The sequence below is a fragment of the Chenopodium quinoa genome, unplaced genomic scaffold, assembly GCF_001683475.1.
Source record: "Chenopodium quinoa cultivar QQ74 unplaced genomic scaffold, ASM168347v1, whole genome shotgun sequence".
NCBI lineage: Eukaryota > Viridiplantae > Streptophyta > Magnoliopsida > Caryophyllales > Amaranthaceae > Chenopodium > Chenopodium quinoa.
In genome coordinates, this window is record NW_018743812.1 from 283846 (window position 1) to 298642 (window position 14797).

Sequence of the window (14797 nt, forward strand, 5' to 3'; positions counted from 1 at the left end):
GTCAGCAAGAGGGGGATTGATGCCAATCCCACCAAAGTGCAAGCAGCTCTCGACCTTCCCGAGCCGAAGACAAAAAGGGACATTCAGCGCCTTACGGGGAGAATGGCCGCCTTGTCCAGGTTTATCTCAAAAGCCTCGGACAAAGGCCTTCCCTTCTTCAAGGCGCTTAAATTTCCAAAGTCAAAGGAGCTCATATGGGAAGACGAGCAGAAAGTAGCCTTTCAGCAGCTCCGGGAGCACCTAGCAAATCTTCCGACGTTGGCAAGACCAGCTGAGGGGGAGATCTTATACTTATACGTAGCAGTTAGCCCTGCTACGGTGAGTGCGGTGTTGCTAAAGGAAGTGGAAAAAATCCAGCAACCGATCTACTTCGTCAGTCATACTTTGACTGATGCCGAGACGCGCTACCCTTTGCTTGAAAAAGTCGCATTTGCAGTGGTGGTAGTAGCTCGGAAGTTAAGGCCTTATTTTGATTCACATCAAATCGTGGTCTTAACGGATCAACCGCTGGAAAAAGTCCTCGGAAAGGTGGAAAAATCAGGCAGACTGGCAAAGTGGGCCTTCGAGCTCACCGAGTTCAGCATAAGCTACCAGCCGAGGGCAGCAATAAAAGCCCAGGTCCTAGCAGACTTCCTAGCCGAATGTTCCTATCAGGAAGTACTCGACGAAGGAAAGGGGACTTGGACAGTGTTCACGGATGGCTCAGCCACCGTAAATGGCTCGGGAGCTGGGGTAGTGATCACCTCTCCCGAAGGCAAAAACTTCGAGTATGCACTCAAATTCTCGTTTAAGGCTTCTAACAACGAAGCAGAATATGAAGCAGCAGTTGCTGGCTTGGAACTGTGCATAGCTCTCGAAGCCGAACATGTCTGTCTGAAATTAGACTCTCAGCTAGTCGCTAACCAGATTCGGGGCGAGTATGAGGCCAAAGAACCCTCCATGATCTCCTACCTTGCCAAGATCAAATCAGTTATAGCGAAGCTGAGAACTTTTGAGATCGAGCTGATCCCAAGGGGTCAGAATGCTCAGGCCGATGCACTCTCCAAACTCGCAAGTTCAACTCTTACAGAGCTGAATCGGTCCGTATATGTGGAGGTGCGCCGAACCCGAAGCATCGACTCAGAAATTGAGGTTCAGTGTGCTGAGGTGGAAACCAGCTGGATGGACCCCATCTTGGCTTATAAGCTGCAAGGGACGCTGCCCGAAGACAAAAACTTAGCAGCAAAAATAAAGAGGGTAGCCTCCAGGTTCATCGTCTTCAAGGGGGAGCTATTGAAAAAGTCCTTCTCAGCCCCTCTGCTGAAATGTGTGGGTCCAACAGATGCGGATTACATCCTTCGGGAGATCCACTTCGGCATCTGTGGAAACCACGTCGGGGGGAGGACCCTAGCCCATAAGGCACTGCGGGCAGGATACTATTGGCCAACTTTGATTCAAGACGCCAAAGACTTGGTGCGGAAATGTGAAAAATGTCAAAAATATATGATGAACTTCAACCAGGAACTTATCGCCTTCGGCAGTTAGACGGAACTGAGTTGAAAAACCACTGGAACGCAGATGTACTTAGAAAATTTCATGTTTAAAAAATCTGTGTAAGTGCATTTCCCTCAGATTAATGAAAGGCCTTTGAGCCACAATTATTCACAATTTTATTCTGTTTCCATTATTCCTGCCCCTGCCACAATTATCTCAAGGTTTACACCCGGTGCTGTCTGAAGCATTGCATTGTGATGTACTGTGCTTCAGCAAGCCGGAGAACCTGCCAGCTCGAGTGGTAAATAGAACCTCGAGGTATTGCATTATGATGCACTGTACCTCGGACGGATTTACTGCTCTCGGCAAAGAGGCCATAGGCTCATCTAGGACATAGCCAAAAATAGGAATTGGCAGAAGGCCCGAAGCACTGCATAACAAGGCCTTGTGCGTCGGCCAGTCAATTTCGGGTGGTGATTGCACCTCTGAAGCATTGCGTAAATTACGCCTTGTGCTTCAGATGATCGCTGCCCTGGCATTGTGTCTTAAGTAGCCGTTCCCTCGGATGAGTTAGAATTAACAGGAGCGCAAGGAACAAGCACATATGTGCAAGCTCTAATAAAGCTTCAGTGGCACTCAGAACCCAGAAGACATCATCTTCAAGGTTCTGGGGGGAGCAGAGGCCTAGCCGAAGATCTAAGAAAGCTCTCATCTGAAGCTCAGGCACTTGAGAAAACTTCATAAGAAGTCAGGTAAAATGACCAAAGTGTTATCAGCTGAAGAACTCTTAGCCGAGACTTTGTACTTGGCCAAATTTAGAAAAAATTCAGAAAGAGGGCAACCAAATGCAAAGTTAGAGGAGCAGGCAGAAGAAGAGAAAGCAGCTAAAAAATTCTACTTCATTGAGTACGAGTTACAGAAACCAAATTCAAGAGTTTCAAACTACATGAATTCAAAGTCGGCAGCCGCCCACATAGCGGAAAACACAGCTGCCGAAAGTACACAAAAACAGATAAAAAGTTTGTACAAAGGCAAGCTGAAACAAAAGAACAGGCAAAAGCTGATGCGGCGTTTACAAATTAAGCGCATGTCGATCCGCAGGACTCAGAAGACGGCTGCCCGAGTTCCTATGCTTCAGCATTCCCTGGAACTCCAGATGGACCAGCCCCTGCTGAAGAGGAAGCAGGACCAGTAGCTTCAGCTTCCTTGGCAGCTTCCTCAGCTTCCTTAGCATCAGCTTCGGCCAGGCGGAGTAGTAAGTCAATCTCAGCTTGGCTAGCCTCGTGGATCCGAGGGTTGTCAGCATCCATTGACCAAGCCTCAACCTGGTCCCAATTCATCTCAGGAGCAGCATGCAGAGCCAGGCGCCGAGCAGTCTTCCAGCCGTTCTCAAAACCTTCACCATATTCAGCTTCGGTGTAGACCCGGGTTTTGAGCAGCTCCTTGGCATCCAGCAGCTCGGTCTTTTGAGCCTCCAAGTCATCCTTCAGCTTCTGGTTCGCGGCTAGCAGATCATCTTTTTCTTTTTTAGCCTCTTCACGAACCTGGGTCAGCTGCTGCTCATGAGCAGAGATGAGAAGTTGCTGAGCGTCAGCATCTTCCTTGGCTTTGGCCTCAAGCCGAGTCCGGAACTCAACGAGGGTGTTAGCTCCAAACTCCTTCATGAGAGATTGACCCTCTTCGAGCCAAGGAAAGACTAGCTGCTCCAGACCTCGGCTGAAGGTGCGGAAGTTCTCTTCCATCCTCTGCATCTCCTGCTTAGCAGCTGAGACATCATCCTCAGCCTTCGCCTGCTTCAGCTCAGCTAGCCGAGCTAGGGCCTCAGCCTCTTCAACCTTGGCTGCCTTACCCTGAAGCTCGTCAAACATTTCCACAGCAAGGAAATTGATTAGGGGATTTTTATCACCAATCACCGCCTGACACGTGGACCAACCAGGACCCGCCACGTGTCCTTCACGTGGGCCAATGGGAGCCTGCCACGTGTCAACCACATATTCGTCCACCACGGACCAATTGAGACGCAACACGTGTCCTTCCCATGACACATGGGAAAAACAGCCAACAGGGCCCAATCCAGTTTGGAGGCCCAGTCAGCCCTAGGTTTACCCTAAACCTAGAGAGTGGCACGCTTCCCAAGGTTATAAATACCATCATTAATCCTCATTAAGGGGGATTACGCACATTAAACACTCTCACCTAGAGAGACCAAAACACTTTTATTTCCGCATTAATTACTCCTTAATCAAGGACTAACTTGACCGTTGGAGGCGGATCTCCAATCATCCAGAGCATCCGTTTGTTTTGCAGGTACAGGCGTCCGGTTTCAGTCTCGGAATTGTAACTCTCCCGTAGGACACAAAAAAACCCCGAAACATTTTGGCGCCGTCTGTGGGGAGAGTACTTCTGAGATGACATCCACGTCTGTACCGACTCCTGAAGAGAGGCGTCCCCTGGACGACCCTCAAGTTCAGTCGGACCATGATAATGAAGAAGAATTGGAAGTTGAAGCCCATACAGCTTCAGACGGGACCCTAAGGGCCCGGCGCACCCGTCATACCGAAAGGAGAGAGCGGGAAGATGCTCAAACTGGACTCAGTAATCCAGTCGGCGACCCGCCTGTCCAGCAGCAACCGGCTGATGGGTCGGCTCCCATTACTAGAAACGAACTCATGACCTTCATGAGGGGCTTCAAGGGAGAGATTCAAGAGTTGATCAACAGGAAGCCGCCTGCTCTGACCAAGGAGCAGTCGGCTAAGAAACCTTCCTCTTCAGGGAGGAGGAAACCTGTTCAGGGGCGAGAGGCGACCCCTCATCCTAATTCTAGGAAGTGGGAGCCGCCTGCCCTCGATTTCACAAAGTACCGCTTTCCTACCCCAGGAAAGAGAAAACCTGTTCGTCACGTTCAGGCGGACGGTTCGAAGAAAACATACACAGATGCTCGGCTATTGCTAGAGCAGAAAAAGAATGACCGATTGTCAGAGTCGGCCTCTACTTCAGACTTCCAAGAAAGTCTACGCAATACCTCGATGAGGTATACTCAGTCGCATCATGAGAGTCAGTCAGGCGGTACCTCCCGTCAGTCCGGCTTTCACAGTGACCAGGCGGCACCAAACTTACCGTTTGTTCCGCAACAACAATATTTCTTGCAGCAACCTCTGTTTGGAGGACATGCGGCAAAGAATGTCCAACCTATGGACTGGCAGCTACGGTTGCTTAGACTTGGAGAACAGCCGTCGGCTTTCTCCAAGGAAATTACAGAAGCCGCTCAGCCGGCCAAAGTGAAAAATGTGTTGGTAGGCGCCTATGATGGCACTACTAACCCAGAAGACCATTTGATGGCATTCACCAACCTGATGTATCTTCAAGGGTTGGATGATCCCACTTGGTGCAAATGTTTTCCAGCGACTCTCAAAGGAATCGCCCAACAATGGTTCGGCAACCTGCCGGCTGGTTGTGTAAACAACTTCAGGACGCTTGCTTACTTATTTACCTCCAACTTTGCCATGAACATACCTGCGAAGAAGACGACCCTAGATTTAGGGACGATTCAGCAGGGCGAGAAGGAGGGGCTTCGTTCTTACATCAGGCGGTTTAACCTAATGAGAATACAGATTCAAGGGTTACCGGATGAGGTGGCCTATACTGACTTTTTCAGAGGCCTCAAAGACGGGTCGACCTTCAAATTTGACTTGGTTCGAAAGAGGGTGGCGACTCTTCAAGAAGCCTTGATTGAAGCAGAAGCCTATATACAGGCGACTGATCTTTGTAGTACCGGAAAACAGTCGGACGGGAAAAGGTTCGACAAAAAAGAAGGACGACAGAAACAGTCGTCCAATAAGGAGGAGAAAAAGAGAAAAGAGGTCTGGGCGGCTGACTCCTCTAAACAGCCGGCCCAGAAAAAGAAGAAAGAGTTCAAACCATACTCCCCGAAGTATGCGTTTAACAAGGATAGCCAAGCTATCCTAAAAGAGATTAAGGGACGGATCTCACTTGAGAAGCCGGCCCCCATGAAGGGTTCTGCGAGCAATCGGAACCAAGAAAAATTCTGTGATTACCATGAAGACGTTGGTCATCAAACCAACGAATGCATCAGTCTCATGCGGTATCTGGACCGCCTGGCTGAGCAGGGTGATCTTGACTTGTATGTCAAGAAATCTAAGGGGAACACTTCCTCGAAAAGGCAGTCGGCCAAAAAGAATCAACAGGCCGACAGCTCTGATACAGATGATGCAGTCGTCTACACTATTGCAGGCGGCTTCTCAGGAGGCGGCCCCACTATTAGGGGCAACAAAGACAATATCAGGCGGCTAGACGTCAATTCTGTTCACCAAGAGCGGCCCTCCAAATATTCATTTCCTGAGATTGTCATCACTGAAGAAGATCTAGGAGGGGTGAGGGGGCCGCATGACGACCCCATCGTTATTGAATGTAAAGTGGCCAACCAGAGAGTTGGCCGAATCCTCATAGATACCGGCAGCTCCTCAGATCTTATCAGTAGCAAATGTCTGTCAAAACTCAAATATCAGACTGATTGCATTCATCCGGTATCCCACCCTCTAGTAGGGTTTGGAGGAGGAGTCGTCCACCCTGTGGGACGAGTGGATTTACCCATCCGACTGGGTGAAAAAGGAGAAGGACGACACATGGTAGTCCGGTTCCTAGTAGTAGAAGAACTCTCGGCCTACAACATGATTCTGGGACGACCAACCCTGAATAATTCCAAGGCTGTTATAATCCCATCTCTTATGTTGCTCAAGTTTGAGAGGGATGATGGAACAGTCGGATCCCTAAGGGGAGATCAGAAGATGGCCCGAGAGTGCTATCTCTCGGATATCAAGCCCACTGTTATGGCTGCTGGGTCAAGTGGTGGAAAAACAGACCTTGACAATGTCAAGGAGAGAGTGCCTGTTCAAGAAACAGGCGGCAAGAAGAGAAAGGCGGCCCAGATGGGAGCCGCAAGAAAAGAGAAAAAATAGCAATCATTGGCAGAGGAGCGGTCGGATGAATTCCGCCCTCAGCCGGCTGGTGAGCATACTGATCTGATCTTAGACGACTCGTGTCCTGACCGAACAGTCAAGGTTGGGACGACTGCTCTGAGAGTCCTGGGTGACGACTTTCACCAACTCTTGAAAGAATACAAAGACATCTTTGCATTCGAAGTCCATGAAATGCCAGGCATCAGTCCTGACCTGGCGGTACATAAACTGGCTGTGGATCCGAAAAAGAAGCCGGTAAGGCAGAAGAAGCGGAACCATGGCGAAGAGAGAAGTCAGGCGGCAGCCGCCGAAGTTAAGAAATTACTTGATGCAGGGTTCATTCGGCAATGTTACTTCCCAGACTGGGTTGCAAATGTAGTGCTTGTTAAAAAGCCGAATGGTACCTGGCGAATGTGTGTGGACTACACGGACCTAAACAAGGCGTGCCCAAAAGACAGTTACCCTTTACCTAAAATTGATAATCTGGTCGACTCAACAGCCGGCTATACCCTGATGAGTTTTATGGACGCCTACTCTGGCTTCCATCAAATTCCTTTATGGAAGAAAGATCAGGAGAAGACGGCCTTCGTCACTGACCAAGGGTTATACTGTTACACGGTCATGCCGTTTGGTCTGAAGAATGCCCCGGCCACCTTCCAGCGAATGATAAATACTGTATTCTTTGATCAAATTGGGAGGAACGTCGAGGCATACATTGATGATATGATTGTTAAGTCTAAGCTTCAAATAGATCATCTGTCGGACCTCCGAGAAACTTTCGCCACACTCAGGCGGCACCATGTCATGCTCAATCCCAAGAAATGTGTTTTTGGAGTTGAGTCTGGGAAATTTCTCGGATTCCTTATCAATCAGAGAGGAATAGAGGCGAACCCTGAGAAGGTGCAGGCGGTCATCGACATGCAGTCGCCTCGCACCGTCCGAGAGGTTCAGAAGCTAACAGGATGTCTGGCGGCCTTGGGAAGATTTCTAAGCCGATCAGGCGACAAATGCCTATACTTCTTCCAGGCCATAAAGAAAAAAGCAAGGTTTGAATGGGGTCCGGATGCAGAGGCGGCCTTCCAGAAATTGAAAGTCCACTTGCATTCCTTGCCGAGGCTGGTCAGCCCTTTGCCCAAAGAAGTACTCTACATGTATCTGGCCGTCTCTGACCATGCGTTAAGCGCTGTTCTCCTTGCTGAAAGAGACGGCTGTCAGCTCCCGGTCTACTTTGTCAGTCATGTACTGAAAAATGCCGAGTTGAGGTATCCCTTAGTGGAGAAATTTGGGCTGGCACTCTTCATGGCTGTTAAAAAATTGAAGCCCTACTTTTTGGCACATGCAGTCGTCGTGTATACAGATCAACCGATCAAGCGGCCACTGACCACCATGGAGTCGTCAGGCCGGATGATCAAATGGGCTATAGAGATACAGAGCCTCGAAATTACGTTCGAGCCTAGAAAAGCAGTAAAGGGGCAAGCCTTTGCTGACTTTATTGTTGAGATGACTCGTCCCCCTGATTCTCAAGATCCAGACCAAGTCTGGAAAGTATATGTGGACGGAAGCTCTACTTCAAATGGTTGTGGAGCAGGCGTCATATGTCAGTCGCCAGAGGGCGACAGGTACGAGTATGCCCTACGCTTTAGTTTTCAGGCCTCAAACAATGAGGCAGAATATGAAGCTTTATTAGCCGGAATCCGCATGTGCAAGGCGGCAGGGGCAAGAAAGATAGACGCCTGTTCTGATTCACAATTGATAGTGAGTCAGTACAATGGCGAATACGAAGCAACCCATCCGGCCATGATCAAGTATTTACAGGCGGTACGACAAGCAGTCGGATCCCTTGAAGATTTTCATTTGACTCAAGTGCCAAGATCAGAAAACAACCAGGCGGATGCACTTTCAAAATTAGCATCATCCGCCTCCTGTGATACTCCTCGAACTGTTTTTTGGGAAGTAATGGAGAAAAGAAGCATCGAGGAAGACCCTATTGGAATCCTAGATAGAAGCTCAACCTGTATGGATCCAATCAGGGCATATCTGACAGACGGTATTTTGCCGGATGATCATCACCAGGCGGCTGCACTGAAAAAACGGGCAGCCAGTTTTGAAATGATAAGGGGAGAACTTCACAAAAGAGGGTACCTCCAACCCTTCTTGAAGTGTGTTACTCCAGAAAAGGGGCGAGAGATACTAGATGATCTCCACTCTGGTTACTGCGCTTCACATGTAGGCGACAGGTCGCTTGCTCAACGGACAAGGCGGCAGGGCTACTTTTGGCCTACTTTAGAAGCAGATGCAATGGAGATGGTGAAAAAATGTGACAAGTGCCAAAGGTTTGGTAAACTAATTCACCGACCGGCTACTGACCTCACTACCATTCATAGCCCACTACCGTTTGCTAAGTGGGGCATGGATATCCTGGGTCCCTATGCGCCTGCTACAGGCGGTAGGAAGTACATTCTAGTTGCAGTCGACTACTTCACTAAATGGGTGGAGGCGGAGGCTGTAAAGGGAATCAAGACGAAGGATGTAATTTCATTCATCTGGAAAAATGTCATCACTCGGTTCGGGGTTCCCATGTCTATGGTTTTTGATAATGGTCCCCAATTTGAGACGCCTGTTCTCAAAAGCTGGTTGGGTGACCAAGGTATTGCACACCACTTTGCATCAGTCGGCCGTCCACAAGCAAACGGCCAGGTAGAAGCTTTTAATAAAATCATCTCAGACGGTCTCAAGAAAAAGATTGAACGAGCAGGCGGCCTATGGGCAGACGAACTACCACATGTTCTCTGGGCCATTAGGACGACTGAAAAAGGGGCGACTGGAGAAACACCATTCCTCCTAACTTATGGTGCGGAAGCTGTTCTTCCAATTGAACACTACGAGCCGACTCTTCGGGTAATGTTATATGACGAAGAGGCAAATTGGGAAGCCATGCGCCTGGCATTAGACTCACTCCCAGAAAGGAGGGGCAATGCTGTCTTGCGCCATGAAATCTACCGCCTGAGAATGACCAGATCATACAACAAAAAAGTACACAGGCGTCCACTCAAAGTGGGGGACTTTGTACTCAGAAAAATGGAAGCAGTCGGTAGGGCTAATGAGTCTGGAAAGTTAACTCCCAACTGGGAAGGACCCTACCGAATCTGTGAAGAGGTCAGGGACGGTACCTACCGTCTGGAAACACCAGACGGCCAACCGTTGCCTCGAACCTGGAATGTAGATAATCTTAAGAAATATTATTTTTGAATAATGTAAATAGCCGAGAGCTAATTAATAAAAGTTTGTTGGTTCATTCAATTTTGTACTAAGAGGGGCACGCCTACTGACCAACAGTCGGCTACTCTCCATGTTTGATTTTAATTCTTACTAAAGAGGGGCACGCCGCTTGTTTCACACAACCGGCTACTCTCCCATAACACAGTTCGCCAAGAACTATCAAAGGCTCATAGCCGAAATGGTCAGACCAGGCGCCAGGCTAACTGATCCAAATATTAAATTAATTCGACCTGTCCCAACATTATAGCAGGCGTCCGGCGGCATCCATCCGGATGAAATTCGTCTCAGAGAGCAGCTCCCTTTTGGGTGGAACATTGTTCTATAAAATCATTACACGGCACCTATACGACGGTTTAACCAAGACAACCACGTAGCCGTTTCCCGGACAAGGATACCTCTCACTTAACTGACTAATCAGGTCAAACGAGTGTTCGCAGTAACCATCCGTGTCCACCAACCGACTGAACTACTTGGGATAAGAACAGCCGGTATCTTATGAGTTAATAGCCAACAAACATTGGCGAATAAAGGGGAACAACCGGTACCCACCGCTTGAAACCTCTACTACTCAGTCACTCGGCGACTAAGTAACAATCATGTTTACTTAGTCACTCCTTAAAACTTAGTACAAAACTAAAAAGGCAATAACAGGGACCAGTCGGCCTAGACCGCCTAGAGTCTCTAGCCTAAAAATATGGCAGGTGGAAACCACCTTCCTACTTGGTTAATTTTACAAATGATAGGACCGCCTGCCTAAAGGGGATCCGCTTTAAAATGACCGCCTGCCTAGAGCATTAATCACTATTTGCAAGACCCTGTTTATTTTCTATTTAAGGAAATTTTGAAATCTGGACCAGATAATTTCCATTATTAAAATGGCCGACTGATCGCTGAGCCTGGAATCAGACAACCAGTCGTCCAGGGGCATAGGCGGCGTGACTACCTTGTACCTGTTTGCTACTATCGGCCATGCAGAACAGTCGGTATAGTATGCAATTGGATCAGAGTTTCGATACTTAGCAAAAGCACAAATTCGAAACAGTTTGGCAAAAAGGCGACCTAAAATAATGGTCGCCTAAGTTATATTAACAACCGGCCACAAAGACCGGTATAAACATTCAAAACCCCGACCCCTTGGCCGGGTAAAAGATACAAAAAGAAAAATATTCAGAGCCCCGGCCCCCTGGCCGGGTAAACAGAAACAAACGGCACGCAGGCCGTAGAAAGAAGACAAAAAGCTTAAGAAGGGGGCAGATCTTCAACAATAGCAGCTGCCGCCTGGTCAGCACTCTTTTTGCTGGACTCGGCTTCAGCTGCATCTCTCTTCGATGCATCCACCCCAAGCGGCACAAGCGCCGTTACCGGCTCCTCCTCCTCCAACGCCTCGTCCTCAGCAGCCGCCAGGATCTCTTGATTGTATCTATCAGAACACTGGCGGTACATTTTTTCCCATGAGGCAAAGTCGGCATTGGGGAAGAGGCGGCCCCAGGTCAGGCGCTGGATCTGAGCAGAGTCTTCCATCATCTCTCGGACCAGCTCCTTCTTTTCCTGCTCGGCCTTTGCCGAGAGCTCCTGAGTGAGGCTCTTCTCCTGATTCGCCAGGCGCTCCTTAACGCCCGCCAAGGATTTCTCCAAGGTGTCGTATGAGCTTGCTTTTTGGCGAAGAGGTCTCAGCTCGGTCTTTAGATTGTTGATGGTCGCCTCCAGCTCATTATTTTTCTTCTGGGCCGCCTCCAACTGAGTCCGGATAGCAGAAGTGGCCTGCGCCTGATAATAAAGAATATCAGTTGTCAAAATCTCATTTTGGGCAATTTGAAACATTGCCTTATCACAGTCAGAGGCGGCCATAGCTTTAGCAGCCTTTACCTCTTTGTTCTTCCTATCAAGCGGCTTGCGAAGGCCGTTCACTCGGAGCAGGGCCTAAGTAAAAGGGAACAGGCGTCAGTTAAAAAAAAAAAAGGCGTCCTGGAACTTATATGACAAAAATATGCTAAGTATACCTCAGCAAGGACCCCTGCTATCCCGTCTAGGTCAAGGGTGCCGACACCCCTGACCGCCTCCCTTTCAGCTGGAGGGACGGCTTTGATCATAGACTTGGCCACCTCGACCAAGTCTGGCTCCTGGGGGCCGGCTGTATCAAGCATAAACAAGCATGTTAGACTTAGTAAAAGGAAAGCAAGTCTGAATTAACAAGGACAGTTTCATACTCCTAGGCGGCCTGCTTGGAGTTTGAGAAGGGGTGGCCGGCTGTTTCTCAGCCGCCGCATGCTTCCTGGCGGTACCAGGAGAGCTCGCAACAGTCGTTCTCCGGGTCTTGGAGTCCGGCTGTTGGGAAGAAGAGGTTCTTGGAGTGCCCGTCTAAAAAAAAAAAAAAAAAAAAAAAAAAAAAAAAAAAAAAAAAAAAGCACTCGGTCAGTACATACATAAACCCAACTCCAAAAAGAGAGTGAGGTTTGGAACTCACCAAGGGCGCCTCCTTGTTGGGGGAGTCGGTTGAGGATTGTTGCATAATAGAGGCCCGCAACATGGCCGCCGCAGTCTTGGAAGCGGTGATCTTGCTCATGGCGTCCGCTGCAAAGACAAAAATACCAAGTTAATAAAAGATAAACAGTAACGCATGTCAAAAAAGCGTATTCGACAGGCCGGCTACCTCTTGAACACCGACTGCTAAGGCCACAGGCGGCCAAAAAGTACTCGTCATAGAGCCACTTGAAGCTCGGGACGCAGTGCAGGGGTACTTGCTCTCGTACCCCTGTAGTAGAGTCGACCCTCGACTCTACTTTGAAGAGTCCCTTATCCAGGATCTCTTTTTTGGCCTTGGGAGGTACAGGCGGCATGCTGCGGCCGCCTGCAAGAAGAGGCGGATCCCTGTTCCACCTGTTGAACCGCTTGTTCAGCTCCTTGTCTGAACTTTCAATGATAAGGAAGGTGCTCCGCCAATCCTTCCACTTATTTTCTTTACCTCTTGTCATGAGGTAGCCACGGTGGCTCGTCAATTGGTACCAGCCGGTACCGCCTGCCTTAGGGGTCCGGCTGAGGTAGTTCATGTGGGCGAAAGCCTCGAAGTTTGGCTCCACCCCGTGCAGTTCGCACCCGGCCACATAGCCGAGTACGTTGAACCAGGAGTTTGGGGCTAACTGCCATAACCCCAACTCAAACCCATCCAAGATCCGCTGAACAGCCGGATGTAGTGGGAAGCGCAGCCCAGCCCTGATGGCCGCCTCATAGCAGCCAAAGCAGGCGCTATCATAACTAGTACCAGCCGGCCAGACGACTGTGTCTTCTGGATCCGGCACGAAAACTAAAAAGCCGGGGCCCATTGTGTGGTTCGCAATAAAGCTCCCCACTCTCTCTTGCATGGCCTTGATCCGGCCCTGAGGGACAGTGCAGTAGTAAGGGGTATTTTGCTCTCGGTAAGAGGCGGATGGCTCAGCCCAGTTGTCCCCCTTCTCAACTGCATGAGAAAGCCTCGCCTCTTGTAGGCGGTTGTTTTTCTCTTCTGTGTCTAAGGAAGCATGACCGGAAGAGCTAGACTCGGACTCGTCAGAGGACGAGTCTGAAGAGGACGACTCCTCCCCTCTCCCAGAGGGGCCCGCCTCCTCTCCTCCAATAGGAGTAGGAGAGAATGTAGACATGTCAACTGTAAAATGGGAAGGGGCCACCTTGACCCCTCCCTCAGAACTGTCGGCGGTCAAGCCGCCTTGGTTCACCTCAGCATCTGGCGCCTGGTCAGATGTTTCACTAATCGGCACCCTGTGGGAGGAGCCGTCTGAGTTCGAGATCCTAGCAGTTCTTTTTGTTCTGGCCATCATGTTCTGCATAGACACAGAGACAGTCGGACTTTGTATAAAGGGCAAAGATTGGTCCGGAAAAGGGCAGGCGGCACTCCTAGTCCTAGATTCAGCCGTCCCCGGTGACCGGCTGATCACTAATCTAGGCCGTGTCGTGTGCTTCCGTGGTGCCATTTCAAAAAGAATAAAATAAAAAGAAAAATTAAGAGTAAGAGAACCGACGGTTACCTGAACGAGTGAAGTTGACTTTCTGAAAGTTCTGAGCAGCCGGCTTGTCAGAGCAGGCGGTAGGCAGAAAGTGTTCGGGATGTCAGAGCAAGTTCAGGGGTCCGAATGTTCTCTTCAAAAAGTTCTCAAGTGTGAAAATGACTGAAGTCAACACACCCTTATATAGGCAAAATGAGAAGGCGAAGGGTCATTCCCAAATTCAAAATTTGGGCGGGAAAATCTCCCGGCTTTTCACCAAGCGACACTTGTCGCAGGCCGTCGCCTGTTACGGTGCGACACCTGTCACAGGTAGCACATGACCAGTCACGTGCCACCTGTGAGGGGCAAATGATTAGGGGATTTTTATCACCAATCACCGCCTGACACGTGGACCAACCAGGACCCGCCACGTGTCCTTCACGTGGGCCAATGGGAGCCTGCCACGTGTCAACCACATATTCGTCCACCACGGACCAATTGAGACGCAACACGTGTCCTTCCCATGACACATGGGAAAAACAGCCAACAGGGCCCAATCCTGTTTGGAGGCCCAGTCAGCCCTAGGTTTACCCTAAACCTAGAGAGTGGCACGCTTCCCAAGGTTATAAATACCATCATTAGTCCTCATTAAGGGGGATTACGCACATTAAACACTCTCACCTAGAGAGACCAAAACACTTTTATTTCCGCAGTAATTACTCCTTAATCAAGGACTAACTTGACCATTGGAGGCGGATCTCCAATCATCCGGAGCATCCGTTTGTTTTGCAGGTACAGGCGTCCGGTTTCAGTCTCGGAATTGTAACTCTCCCGTAGGACACAAAAAAACCCCGAAACAGAAATGATTGTGAACAGCCTACAAAACCCAACAGTAGCAGGCTGTGCAGTTAGCCGAAGCCCAACACTTGCAAAAAAAAAAAAAAAAAAAAAAAAAAAAAAAAATTTTTTTTGCAATACAAGTGTAAGTAAGGTACCTGCATCAGAATCCTTTGGTTCTCCAGAAGGGGATGGGGCACGTTTTCCAATGACTCAGCAGCCCCTGCAGCAGCGCCCTGCATCCAGACCTTGGCC